The 13,100-nt window shown below is 32.2% G+C and overlaps 1 pseudogene; it reads left to right on the forward strand.

Annotated features, from left to right (window-relative positions):
• Positions 1-7,688: 7,688 nt before the first annotated feature.
• LOC131621637 (asparagine synthetase [glutamine-hydrolyzing] 3-like) lies at positions 7,689-12,601 on the forward strand (annotated as a pseudogene).
• The last annotated feature ends 499 nt before the right edge of the window (positions 12,602-13,100 follow it).

Consider the following 13,100-nt stretch of genomic DNA (forward strand, 5'->3'; position numbering starts at 1 on the left):
GGCCTATTTTATTAAATAGGCTTTTAAAAAAGCCCAAGCCTAGCCTTTTTATCAAATAGGCCTGGCTTGGCCTGGCCTTAAGTAGGCTAGGCTATAGGGCCCTGTAGGTCGGTCTGGCCTATTCCCACCCCTACCGGTGAAGGTTAACATGGTGAAGAAAATTAATTGGTCTATTATGGTGAATTAAAAATGACTTACTATTACAAGTTAAGCAAATTTTTATCAATTTAAATATAAGACCAATATATACCTTTAATTACTTTATACTTTTACATAAACACCCAAAAATATATATAATTAAATATTGACTCAAATAAATATTTTATTTATAAAGTATAAATATTAATTTTTTTAATAAGCAATTTATAATATAAAAAATAAATAAATAATTAATAATAATAATAATAATAATAATAATAAATGAAATTTTAAAACATAAAATTAAAAAACTAAACAACATTTTCATCTCAGAAAAAACACAGTAAAATAAAAAACATGGCGGAGAAGTAAATTTCATTTTTTTATTAATATTAAAAGAATTATTTAATCATATTTATTTTTGTTTTGTTTGACTAAATTTTCGAATACTTTAAAACTAATTTCTTTTCTTCCAAAATGCTTATGATAATTTAAAAAAATCAATGAAATATAATACTTTTTTTTGTCAAATTATAAGTATTTCTTAATAATTTTATATCTTCTCTTTTTTGTCATTTTAAACATATAAAAAAAACTTGACAAAATATTACTATTTATTTATTTCAGTTCATATAATTAATCTAAAACATATTTTAATAAATAAAATTTACTTTATTAATAAAATCAATATATCTATTTATTTTCTTAAAATTTATGTACAAATTTATAGGATAATATAAAATAAAATGGCCGGAGTTCTATATATAATTTGTGAATTTTTAAAATAAATTGAATAATAATAATATACATTTCTATAAGATTGCTATCAAAATAAATTAAAATTCTATAGTGTATGTGCCCTCTCACCTCTTCCCGAAACATGCTTTAATGTATATAGCTTTTTAAATTTTTAGTGTAACTTGTTAAAATAAAATTTGGGGTTTTAGTTAAAAATATATATTTTGGATATAAATGTAAATATTTATTTTTTTACTTACTATTTGGTTAGTAAGTCACCCATAATCAATCTTGTCGGGTTTGGCTAATATGCATAAGGATTTTCCTTATGCACCATGCATAAGTCTACCTAAGCCATTAGATCATGTTTTTAATCCAGTATTGAGTGGTGAGTATTGAGTAATTACAATTGATGTCTAGAATTTGATCCAATGATTCAATGGTCCATAGTAATCTATGCACGGTGCATAGATTTTTATCTATGCACGGTACCTGCACCCAATCTTGTCCATTCAATTTGTTTAATATTAAATCATTGGTTATTTTAATAGTTCACCATAATGGAGAAATAATTCAACTTCACCATATTATCCTTCACCTATCACAACCTAATTATTGACGATGTTATCAACAACATAAATTTAATTAGAGGGGAAGTAAATTTAAATTTTTTCCATCAATAGTGTGTGCATCTACAGCTACTATAAATAAATAAAAACTTAGAGCTTTGTATTAGGAGTATATATATATATATATATATATATATATATATATATATATATATATATATATATATATATATATATATATATATATATATGTATATATATATATATATATATATGTATATATATATATATATATATGTATATATATATATATATGTATATATATATATATGTATATATATATATGTATATATATATATATGTATATATATATATATATATATGTATATATATATATATATATATGTATATATATATATATATATATATATATATATATATATATATATATATATATGTGTGTGTGTGTGTGTGTGTTATATGAGTAATGCTATTTTTACACTATATTTATACACCAATAATTACACCAAATACTGTTTACCGTATTTATACGGTGAACATTGTTTTTTAAAATAAAATAATAATAAATATAAAAAATATTTTTTAGTTTTTAAATTACGGACAACATTGTTCATGTACGGACGTGCATTAACCAATTTCATTATTGCATTAACCAAGTTTTTATACTGCATTAACCAAGTTTGATGACTGTTAAAAATTATTTTTAATACTTGGATGTTGTATTAACCAACTTCATTACTGCATTGACCATGTGTTTACACTACATTAACCAAATTTGGTGACTACTGTAAAATACTGTTTATGGGTGTAAGAATAACATTATTCAAATTTGGTTAATGAAGTGTAAAAACTTGGTTAATGCAGTAATGAAGTTGGTTAATGCAACATTCAGGTATTAAAAATAATTTTTAGCAGTAACCAAACTTGGTTAATGCAGTATAAAAACTTGGGTAATGCAGTAATGAAGTTGGCTAATGCAACATTCAGGTACTAAAAATATTTTTTAGCAGTCATCAAACTTGGTTAATGTAGAGTAAAAATTTGGTTAATGAAGTTGGTTAATGCACGTCCGTACATGAAAAATATTGTCCAAGCTAAATTGGTGTATGAATATGGTGTAAGAATAGCATTTCTCATATGTTATACTTTGTATTTGTAATTTCTGTATGTTATTTGATAGGCTAGCTTAGTTAGTTGGTAGATTCTGTTAGTTCTAGACCAATGGCATTGCATATATATATATATATATATATATATATATATATATATATATATATATATATATATATATATATATATATATATATATATATATATATATATATATATATTATGCATCCTTGTAACCGATTTTGTAACAATTATACAAAATGTAGTATCAATGAAAAGTTAGTTACAGAGAATGCAGAGCATTCTTGACTTCTAAGATGGTATCAGTCACGTTCAATCCAATCACCTTTCCGCTTCATCATCGTTCGTAGCTCCGAGCTTCCGAGAAGCTCTGATTCCAGTTTTCGTTCTTCATTTTCAATCTTTCACCATGGCAACTCCGAATCAAGAAACGCAAGGTTCTATCTTCTCCAATGGCGACAACGTCTTTAAACTAAAACTTTCGATTAAGCTTCAGGAGAGCAATTTTCTCATATGGAATTAACAGGTTGAAGGCATTATTCTATCTCATAAGCTCCATAAATTTGTTGTCAACCCTCAGATTCCCCCAATTTTCAATTCCGATGAAGATTGTCTTGCGGAAAAAGTCTCTGATGCGTACGAAAGTTGGATTGTGCAAGATCAAGCGCTCTTTTCATGGCTCCTATCAATAATCTCTAAATCGGTACTCCCTCGTGTTCTATCTTGCAAACACTCGTACCAAATTTGGGACCAGATTCACAAGAATTTTAATGATGTTATGAAGGCTATGGTTCATCAGCTTCGATCTGAGCTGAAAACAACGAAGAAAGTGAATCGCTCGATCTCAGAATATGTGCTTCATATTCGTGCGATTGCGGATGCACTCCTTGCAATTGGAGATCCTATATCCGAGAGAGACCAAATCGACGCGATTCTGCAGGGCCTCCCAGAAGAATACAATCTGTTTATAATGATGACCTATGATAAAGGTGAACTCTCTTCCATCTATGATATTGAGACTCTATTGTATGTGCAGGAAACTCAGCTTGACAAATATCGTCAAGAACTTGCCCTTAACACTGCCTCATCCAATCTTGCACACACTGAAGAAACTAATAATCCCAAGTCCACCAGAGGTGGCTTCCAACAATCAAGGGGACGAGGCTACAGTTCTAGAGGTTGTGGTCGTGGCAAAGCTCGTGGTTCGTATACTCCAGGGAATCAACCAACTTGCCAACTATATGGTAAGTATTCCACTCTGTGATTGACTGCTGGCACAAGTATGATGAAAACTTTAAACTTCTTGCAGCTAAATCCACTCAGGAGTACACTCAAACAAAAGAGGATCAAAAGAACAAAGCCTCCAGCTCTACACAAGCGTCTGCATTTCTAGCTCATCAGGAGGATTTCAACATTCCATCCAACCTTGAATCACAAGCGTGGTTTGCGGATTCAGGTGCTTCTCATCATATTACTTTCTCTAGTTTAAACATTCAGCACACCCAGCCTTATTGTGGCTCCAATGAAGTTCTTATCGGAAATGGCTAAGGACTTAAAATTAACTCCATAGGGACAACAAAACTTAGGGCTAAGACTGCACCATATTCTATTTTATCTTTAAACAATCTACTTCATGTTCCCACTATTACACGCAATCTGTTATCTGCTTCCAAATTTGCTAAAGAAAATAATGTCTTCTTTGAGTTCCATTCTAACAGCTATTTTGTTAAATCTCAGGCATCTAAGGAGGTTCTCTTAGAATACTCCCTTGATGCTGGAGGATTGTACTGTTTTCCCAATCTCAAATTGGAGTCATCCTTACAACCTGCAGTCAATTAAGCTTGTGTGTCTACTACTACTCAGGTCACAGAAAACTTAGATTCTCTACCTAATAAATTCTCTCTTTGGCATACTAGACTTGTCCATGCTAGTCCTGTAGTGGTTAAATCTATTCTAAAACTTTGTAATGTTACCTTGAGCAATAGAGATAGTATTGAATTTTGTAATTCATGTTGCCTTGGAAAATCTCACAGATTGTGTGCTCCTTTAACATTTACTGTGTATTCTAGTCCTTTTGAATTAATTCACTCTAACTTGCGGGGACCTTCCCCAAACCCTTCTAGTCAGGCTTTTCCTATTACATAGCCTTTGTAGATGTGTACACCAAATACACTTGGGTGTACTTCCTTAAACAAAAATTGGATGCCTTAGGTACTTTAAAAAAATTGACTTTTGTTAAGACACAATTTCATACTAACATTAAGGCCATACAATCTGATTTTGGAGGTCAATACAGACCCTTTGCTAAATTCCTTAATGAGCTAGGCATTATTCACATGTTAACTTGCCCTCACACCTCACACCAAAATGGTACTGTTGAGAGAAAACATATGAGCATAGTTGAAATGGGCCTCAACTTACTTGCTCATGCAAAAATGCCCATTGATTACTGGGATCATGCCTTTACTGCATTTGTTCACCTCATTAACAGGCTCCCTACCACTACACTTCCTAAGTCTATATCCCCCTTTCAGGCCTTGTTTCACAAAGTCCCTGACTATTCAGCTCTTAGAGTTTTTGGTTGCTCTTGTTTCCCACATCTAAGGCCCTATAACAAAAACAAACTACAATTAAGAAGTACTGAATGTGTGTATCTTGGTATTCCCCCCCCAACATAAAGGGTATAAATGTCTCATCAAAGAGGGTAGGTTGTACATTTCCAAAGATGTCATTTTCAATGAAAAAGTCTTTCCCTACTCCACTATGCAACTAGACAAAAACCAGCAGTGTGTCCCATCCTTCCCTAAGTTTATTCCTATCTCCATAAAGTACAAAAATATCACAGTTGAGAGTGACAACCCCTCACCTAGTGGGAATCATTATGATCCTACTAATTCAATTTCTATTGCTCCAGTCAACTTCAGTATGAACAGTCCCTCTCCTAGTCTGCAACATGACCAATTTGTCTCCACCGAACAGACCTTGATTTCTTCCCATGACCAACATGGCTCTCCAATTCAGAATCACACTTTAAGCCCACATAATGAGGATTTTTTAAATCCTTCAGTTCATACTCAACCTTCACAACATGCTGCCAGTACTTCTCCTATTCCACATAATTCTCTTGCTTCTTCCCTAGTCACTAACATACACTCTATGGTTACTAGAGGAAAATCAGGAAATCGCAGCCTAAAACCTTTCTAGCTGTGTGTGAACCAGCTAACCTTAAACAAGCTTTAGCTGAACCAAAATGAGTTGAAGCTATGCAACAAGAGTATAATGTCCTTTTAGACAAAAACACCTGGCGCTAACTTCTTTACCCTCCCATAGAAAGGCCATAGGCTGTAGATGGGTGTTCAAATTTAAAGAAAATTCTGATAGCACCATCAGTAAACACAAAGCCAGACTTGTGGCCAAAGGTTTAAACCAATAATATAGTCTTTATTTCCATGAAACCTTCAATCCATTGGTAAAACCAGACACCATCAAGGTTATCCTCACTTTGGCCCTAACTTACAGTTGGGAAGTGCAACAAATAGACATAAATAATGCCTTTCTCAATGGAGCTCTCCATGAGGAAATCTATATGCAACAACCACTCGGCTTTGAACATGAAAATAAAGCTTTGGTTTGTAAACTGAATAGAACTTTGTATGGGCTAAAGCAGACACCTAGGTTCTGGTATGAAAAACTGCATCAAACACTCTTTCATTTTGGGTTTGTTGCTAGCAAGTATGATCATTCATTGTTCATCTACAATCATCAAGGTATTACTTTATATATTCTTGTATATGTTGATGATATTCTGGTCACGGGATCTTCTGCATATCTAATCCAGAAGTTGATCAATCATCTTCATGATCAGTTTGCTCTAAAGAAGCTTGGTAAGTCTGAATATTTCTTAGGGCTGGAAGTTCACTATAGAAGCAATGGCTCCCTTGTATTGACACAAACAAAATATATAAAAGATCTAATCTCCAAAGTAAACATGGAAACTGCAAATGAAGTACACGTTCCTATACTCAGTCATTGTAAACCAAGCAAGTTAGGTTCTGATTTTTTGGAAGACCCTCATCTCTACAGATCAGTTGTGGGAGCTTTACAATACATCACCCCACCAGACCAAACATTGCATATTGTGTCAACAAGGCATTGCAAATTCATGGCTACTCCTCTACAAAGTCATTGGAGCATGGTCAAAAGGATACTGTGATATCTGAGTGGCTCTACTTTAATGGGACTTCTTCTATCTCCAGCCACTCCAAACCAACCTTTATCTCTAAGAGCCTATAGTGATTCTGACTGGGCTAATGACCCGGATGATAGAAGGTCAACCTCGGGTACATGTATCTTCATTGGTCCTAATTTGATTTCATGGAGCTTTACGAAACAAACACTTGTTGCTAAGTCTAGTGCAGAAGTAGAGTACATGGCATTAGCTCACACTACTTCAGAGGTATTATGGCTCGAATCTTTACTTACTGAATTGAAAATCAAATATTTCTCACCTACACTACTCTGTGATAATCTCAGTGTTGTTCTACTATCCTATAATCCTGTCTTACATGTCAGAACAAAACATATAGAACTTGATATTCACTTTGTTAGAGAAAGAGTAATGGCCAACAAGCTTAAGATACAGCATGTGCCAGCCTCAGCTCAGCTTGCAGACATTATGACCAAGCCCTTGTCGACCATTGCCTTCCAAGATTTGAGAAACAAGCTCAAAGTTGTGTTTCATTCACCACCTTGATCTTGTGGAGAAGTATTAGGAGTATATAATATATATGTTATACTTTGTATTTTCTGTATGTAAGGCATGTGCCGGCTGTTGCTATTTGATAGGCTAGCTTAGTTAGTTTGATTCACTATACTCATTGGTAGATTCTGTTAGTTCTAGACCAATGGCATTGCATGGATATAAAGTGTTGTCAAATAGGGATTATAGTGGTGCTACAACATTGTTGCGTATCGGAATTTGAACAAGCATCTATTTTTCGCTATCCACAATTGACAACACTGGTCCTCCTTTTACATGTAGTGACTTCTTTTGGTGTACTTGAGTCTCATACTAACGGATAACCTTACTAACACCCCTTTTAACTATTTACTTATTTTAAATGTGATATCATGCAGGCTGTAATTAAAAGACTGATGACTGATGTGCCTTTTAGAGTTCTTTTGTCTGGAGGACTAGACTCATCACTTGTTGCTGCGGTGGCCAATCGACACTTGTCTCAATCTGACGCTTCTCAGCAGTGGGGATCACAGTTACATACTTTCTGCATTGGTTTAAAGGTAATAATTATTTCCCGTGTTAGGTGAAAATGAGTTGTATTATCCATCGTTCACGTTTCGTAGTATATTAGCATTTAGACTATGTACAATGGTTACATTATTCAACACCCTACTTTTTCACTTTTTATCTTCCACATCATCTTCTCTCTCTTCCACCTAATAATTCAACACCTATTCAATTTTTTTCACTACAATGGTTTTGTTTAATAAAATTCAACACCCTACCCCACATCATATTCTTATTTTCTTTTAAAGTTTTGTTTTTATGATTATATATTAATATCTATTATCAATTAAAATTAAATTAAAATAATTAATATTTAAACTTTTTTTTTAAAATTTAATAATTTATTTATTTTTTCTAATTTTCTATTCTTAATTTTTTTTCTTGCAAGTAATAAATAAGAGATGTAAAAATAGTTATTTTTTAAAAAAATAAAATTATAAAAAAACTTAAAAATGCAATAAATACACTAAACACACAACACACTAAAAAAGAACCAAGTCTCTATTTATAGAGGAAAAAAAATAATTTTTTTTATGAGTCCAAATCAAATGAACCAAGTCTCTATTTATAGAGGAAAAAAATAATGAATTTTGATAAAAATAAATAAAAAATTTATTTACTATGAAATAATTAATTTTAAACGATTAAAAGAAAATAAAATCTAAATAATCACAACAACCAATAAAATTGTGTAAAGTGTTGCATGTGGCCCCACTTTTTTCTCATTCAACATGTTGAATCTTTTCAACACCAATTAATCTAGGGGTGTTCATTGGTTCGGGTAAATCCGAACCAAACCAGAATCCGAACCAAACCATAGTGTTTGGGTTGGATATTTTTTCAGTTCGGGCAAGAACCGAACCAAACCAATGAAATCCAATGACAATCGGTTCGGGCATCGGATTTTCAACTTTCTACCCGCAAGCCCAACCCAAACCAACCATAATTAATTATCATGAAAATTACTACAAAGCATTCAACTTCAATAAGAAAAAAATAAAATGTTGTGTGTGGACAAGTTATGCTATTTTAATTTGTTATTAGAAAATTGATAGTGTAATATGATAAATGAACATAAAATTATGAAACACATTCATTATTATATTAATTCAAGTGACTAGTTATAGATTCAAAAGTCTTAATCTTAGATATTATTTTTGTGAGATATTTTTGAATCTATTAGAGAAAATTTTGTAGTATAATATTTAAATTTGAATACTATTAATATTATATTTTTTATAATATTATGAAAAATTAATTTTTGTAAATAAGTTATTTTTTAAAAATATTTTTGCAATTTTTATCTACCCGATCAATCCAACCCAAACCAATCCGTTGTTTCTCGGATCGGTTCGGTTTGGGCTTTATCGCAAAAATTTATAAATCCAATCCAAACCAATCCATTTAATTTTAATCGGTTTGGGTATCGGATTCTCTCAAAACCGAACCAAACCGGCCCGCGAACACCCCTAAATTAATCCACATCACATTAAACACCTCATTCAACAAACCATTGTAGACATTCAACTATTGAATAATTTTTTCAACACCCCCATTGTAAATGGTCTTACATGCTTCATGGCATATTTTTCCATCATTCAGGGCTCTCTGGATTTGAAAGCTGCAAAAGAGGTAGCAGATTATCTTGGTACTCGTCGCCACGAACTTCATTTCACGGTTCAGGTAACCTGTCTCATACATTATTTCATCTTTTTTTTACATTTGTGCCGATGATATTCTTATTGCTAACTCAGGTAATATTTAATGTTGGCTATATCAGGAAGGTATAGATGCACTCGAGGAAGTCATTTACCATACTAAAACATATGATGTAACAACTGTGAGAGCAAGTACTCCAATGTTTCTCATGTCTAGGATAATTAAATAATTGGGAGTGAAAATGGTTCTTTCCGGAGAAGGTTTAGATGAAATATTTGGAGGTTACCTGTATTTTCATAAGGCACCTAACAAGGAAGAGCTTCATGAAGAAACATGCCGAAAAGTAATATACTATAATCATTACGCCCCATATTTTGATTACTTTTTGACCTGTTTATTCATTTTTTTTATTGTTTTGATGATTTGACAGATTAAAGCACTTCATCTTTATGATTGCCTAAGAGCCAATAAATCAACTTCCGCTTGGATTATAGAGGCACGTGTACCGTTCTTGGATAAGGAATTTATCAGCACAACCATGGCCATCGATCCAGAGTGGAAAATGATATTTACCTTTACTTTTTTTTTCCTATTGTTCATCTTGTCTTGTCATGCAGCATAACAGTTCAAATTGGGTTGGATACATTGTTGATTGAGATTATGTTAGGTTGCTGTAAAATAAATTTAAATGTCATTTTAACTTTTTGCTTTAGTTTAAATGTTCAAGTTTTATTCTTTTGATGATCATGTCTCATGCATGATTCTTCTTGTATCATGTTTTAACCCCCTCTTGAAATTTTTGACAAATTTCTCAGATAAGGCCTGATCTTAAAAGGATAGAGAAATGGATAGTGCGCAAGGCCTTTGATGATGATGAGAATCCATATTTGCCAAAGGTTTGTATCAACTTCTCCATTATGTTTATTCCTAAGTCTTGAAGAATTTATGAAATAATACTGTTGTATTTTTTCCAGCACATATTGTACCTACAGAAAGAACAGTTCAGTGATGGTGTCAGATACAGTTGGATTGATGGTTTGAAGGGTCATGCTAGCACGCAAGTAAGTTCTGATCCGTACATAGAATTGAATAACTAATTTAATAGAAGTTCCATCGGTACATCTGTAATAGCGAACTAGAACTAGATCTGTCACTTAATTTTGGCCAAGCTTGGTAATGACTTGATGATAGTAGAATTCTGAAACTATTGTTGAACTGGGCATAAATCGTTGGCAGTGACTTTTTGGAGTTGTTTTCGTTTGTAGAATATATGTATATGAATGTTACGGACTTGGGAGGCTAGGTGGATAATATTGGATGTGGAATTTAGTGTTTAAAACAAACCTGCTAACTGGATGTGGAATTGATTGTTGTTTATGAAAAAATTTGAAATATGAGCCCTGCTCCAAAGCTATAGGAGTTGTTTATGTGTTGTTTAGGTCTAATTTAAGCAACTATGTTGTCTAATATTTCTTTTGAGCTATTATTTATATTAAGAGAAATTACTTTATTATTACACACAGAAAGAGATGAGAGGAGAAATGATTCAGTATACCACAAACAATTATTCATGATAATTGAATCCTAATTGATGCATAGAGATACTGTTGTGTTTCACGCTTCACTTTGTCTGTAAGCATATATATTAATGCCAATGACTGAACACCGGCTGTGAATCACATATTACATTGCTTTCTTTTATAAGTCATGATTAGATAAGTGTGTGACTAAATTATTATGTTACTTTAATCACTCAACTTTGCGAATAATTGTTTCCCGTTCTGTATTGTTAGAAATGATTGTACAAGATGCAACCTTTAATCTTTTTTTCAAAGAGAAATGCTAAACTTACTCCTAGAATTGACACTACACCGTATATTTATACCATTTCATATACTTTTTGTTTTTTTATTATTTTTCTCTTGCCTTGATTTCTGTGTCACGCTTACAAATTTTGAAAAAAGCTACGGTGTAGCTGAATGGCGTAACTAATCTAGTATAAGGATAGCAAAACTCTTTTTCAAATGATGAAATTTACTAGAGATTTTTGTCATGGTATATCCATCCAGTGTGCTAATATCAGATTCTGTATTTTCTTGTTTCTCCTTTGTCATTTTTGTAGGATGCATTGCATGTCAACATTTTTCCTATAGAATATCATCACCTCACTTAGAAATTGTATGCTAAAATTTCAAGTTTCGACATTTTTTTTAATTTTATTTTGCTTCCTACTAATAATATTTTTCTTGATGTTTAAATAAAGGTATTTTGATAGAGAAGTTGTAGTGTCTGATTCAGAGAACAACAGAAGTGGCAACTATTCTAATCCATGGAGGCTTTGCTCTGTTTCACAGATGGAAGAATTGAAAATCTTGATTCCCATGCTTCTAATTTGGTCTAGTGGCATAATTTTTTCTGCTGTCTATGCCCAGATGTCAACATTGTTTCTAGAGCAAGGAACTATGATGGATACAAATGTTAGTTCTTTCGAATTATCCCTAGCTTCCCTCTCGAGTAGAATGCAAATTGGGTCCCCTGAGGTGGTTCAGTTTCAAGCAGATAGAAATGTAACAGAACAATGTGATACTTTATCTCCCATGGATACAGTCTCCGAGATTCCAACTAACTCTCAACTTGGTACAGAATATCCCACTCATTCTTCTCTATCTAATGGAATGGGAATTGGCATCAAAACGTATTGAGTAAAAATCAAAACTTACCCAGTATCTTCTAGCGAGGCTTGTAAATTGAAAACATCTTGTAGAGATGAAGCTGCTGCATCGGTTACTTGTAATATAAATGTAAATTTTGGTGTAGGTTAGTCTGTATGTAATTGTTGTATATTTTGGCTAGGTTTTATGTTATGCCAAATAAGTGTAGTCCTGTTTGAACATTTGTTTTTGAGAGCTTTACTCTCAAGAGATTCAGTATACACTAATTATACCTGAAACAAACAGCACTTGACAAAATTCTCCACTACAAAAATGGTTTGAAAATGTAGAAACAAATACCAACAAACAATGCAACAAAACTTGTTTATTAAATCTTTCAACTCTATAAAAACATTCACCTTTAAGACTTCTGCAACATCCTATTTTCCTTTTCTTACCATTTTCTTTCAATGGAGCTTTTGAAACTGTTATTGATCCTAATTTCTATTTTGTCTAATATTCATACCATGAAGTGTAGTGAATTTCTTGTTCACGAGTATTGCAAGGAAAAGTTTAATTTAGCTGAAAGAAAGAGACATAACATGGAAGTAGCAATTTTCAAAGTTATGCGTTTATTCCCATTTCAACAAAGTTATGCATCTGAATTCCACAAAATTATGCAGTCGAATTCAACAAAATTGTGATGTTAAATTCTGCACAATTTAACAAAGTTATGCAGCAGAATTCGATAAAATTATGTAGCTGAATTCGACAAAATTGTGCTGTCAAATTCAGCTCAATTTAACAAAGTTCTGCAACAGAATCTGACAAAATTACGTAATTGAATTCAACAAAATTGTGTTGCTGAATTCAACCAAGTTATGCAAC

This window comes from Vicia villosa, unplaced genomic scaffold (genome assembly GCF_029867415.1).
Source record: "Vicia villosa cultivar HV-30 ecotype Madison, WI unplaced genomic scaffold, Vvil1.0 ctg.000010F_1_1, whole genome shotgun sequence".
Lineage (NCBI taxonomy): Eukaryota > Viridiplantae > Streptophyta > Magnoliopsida > Fabales > Fabaceae > Vicia > Vicia villosa.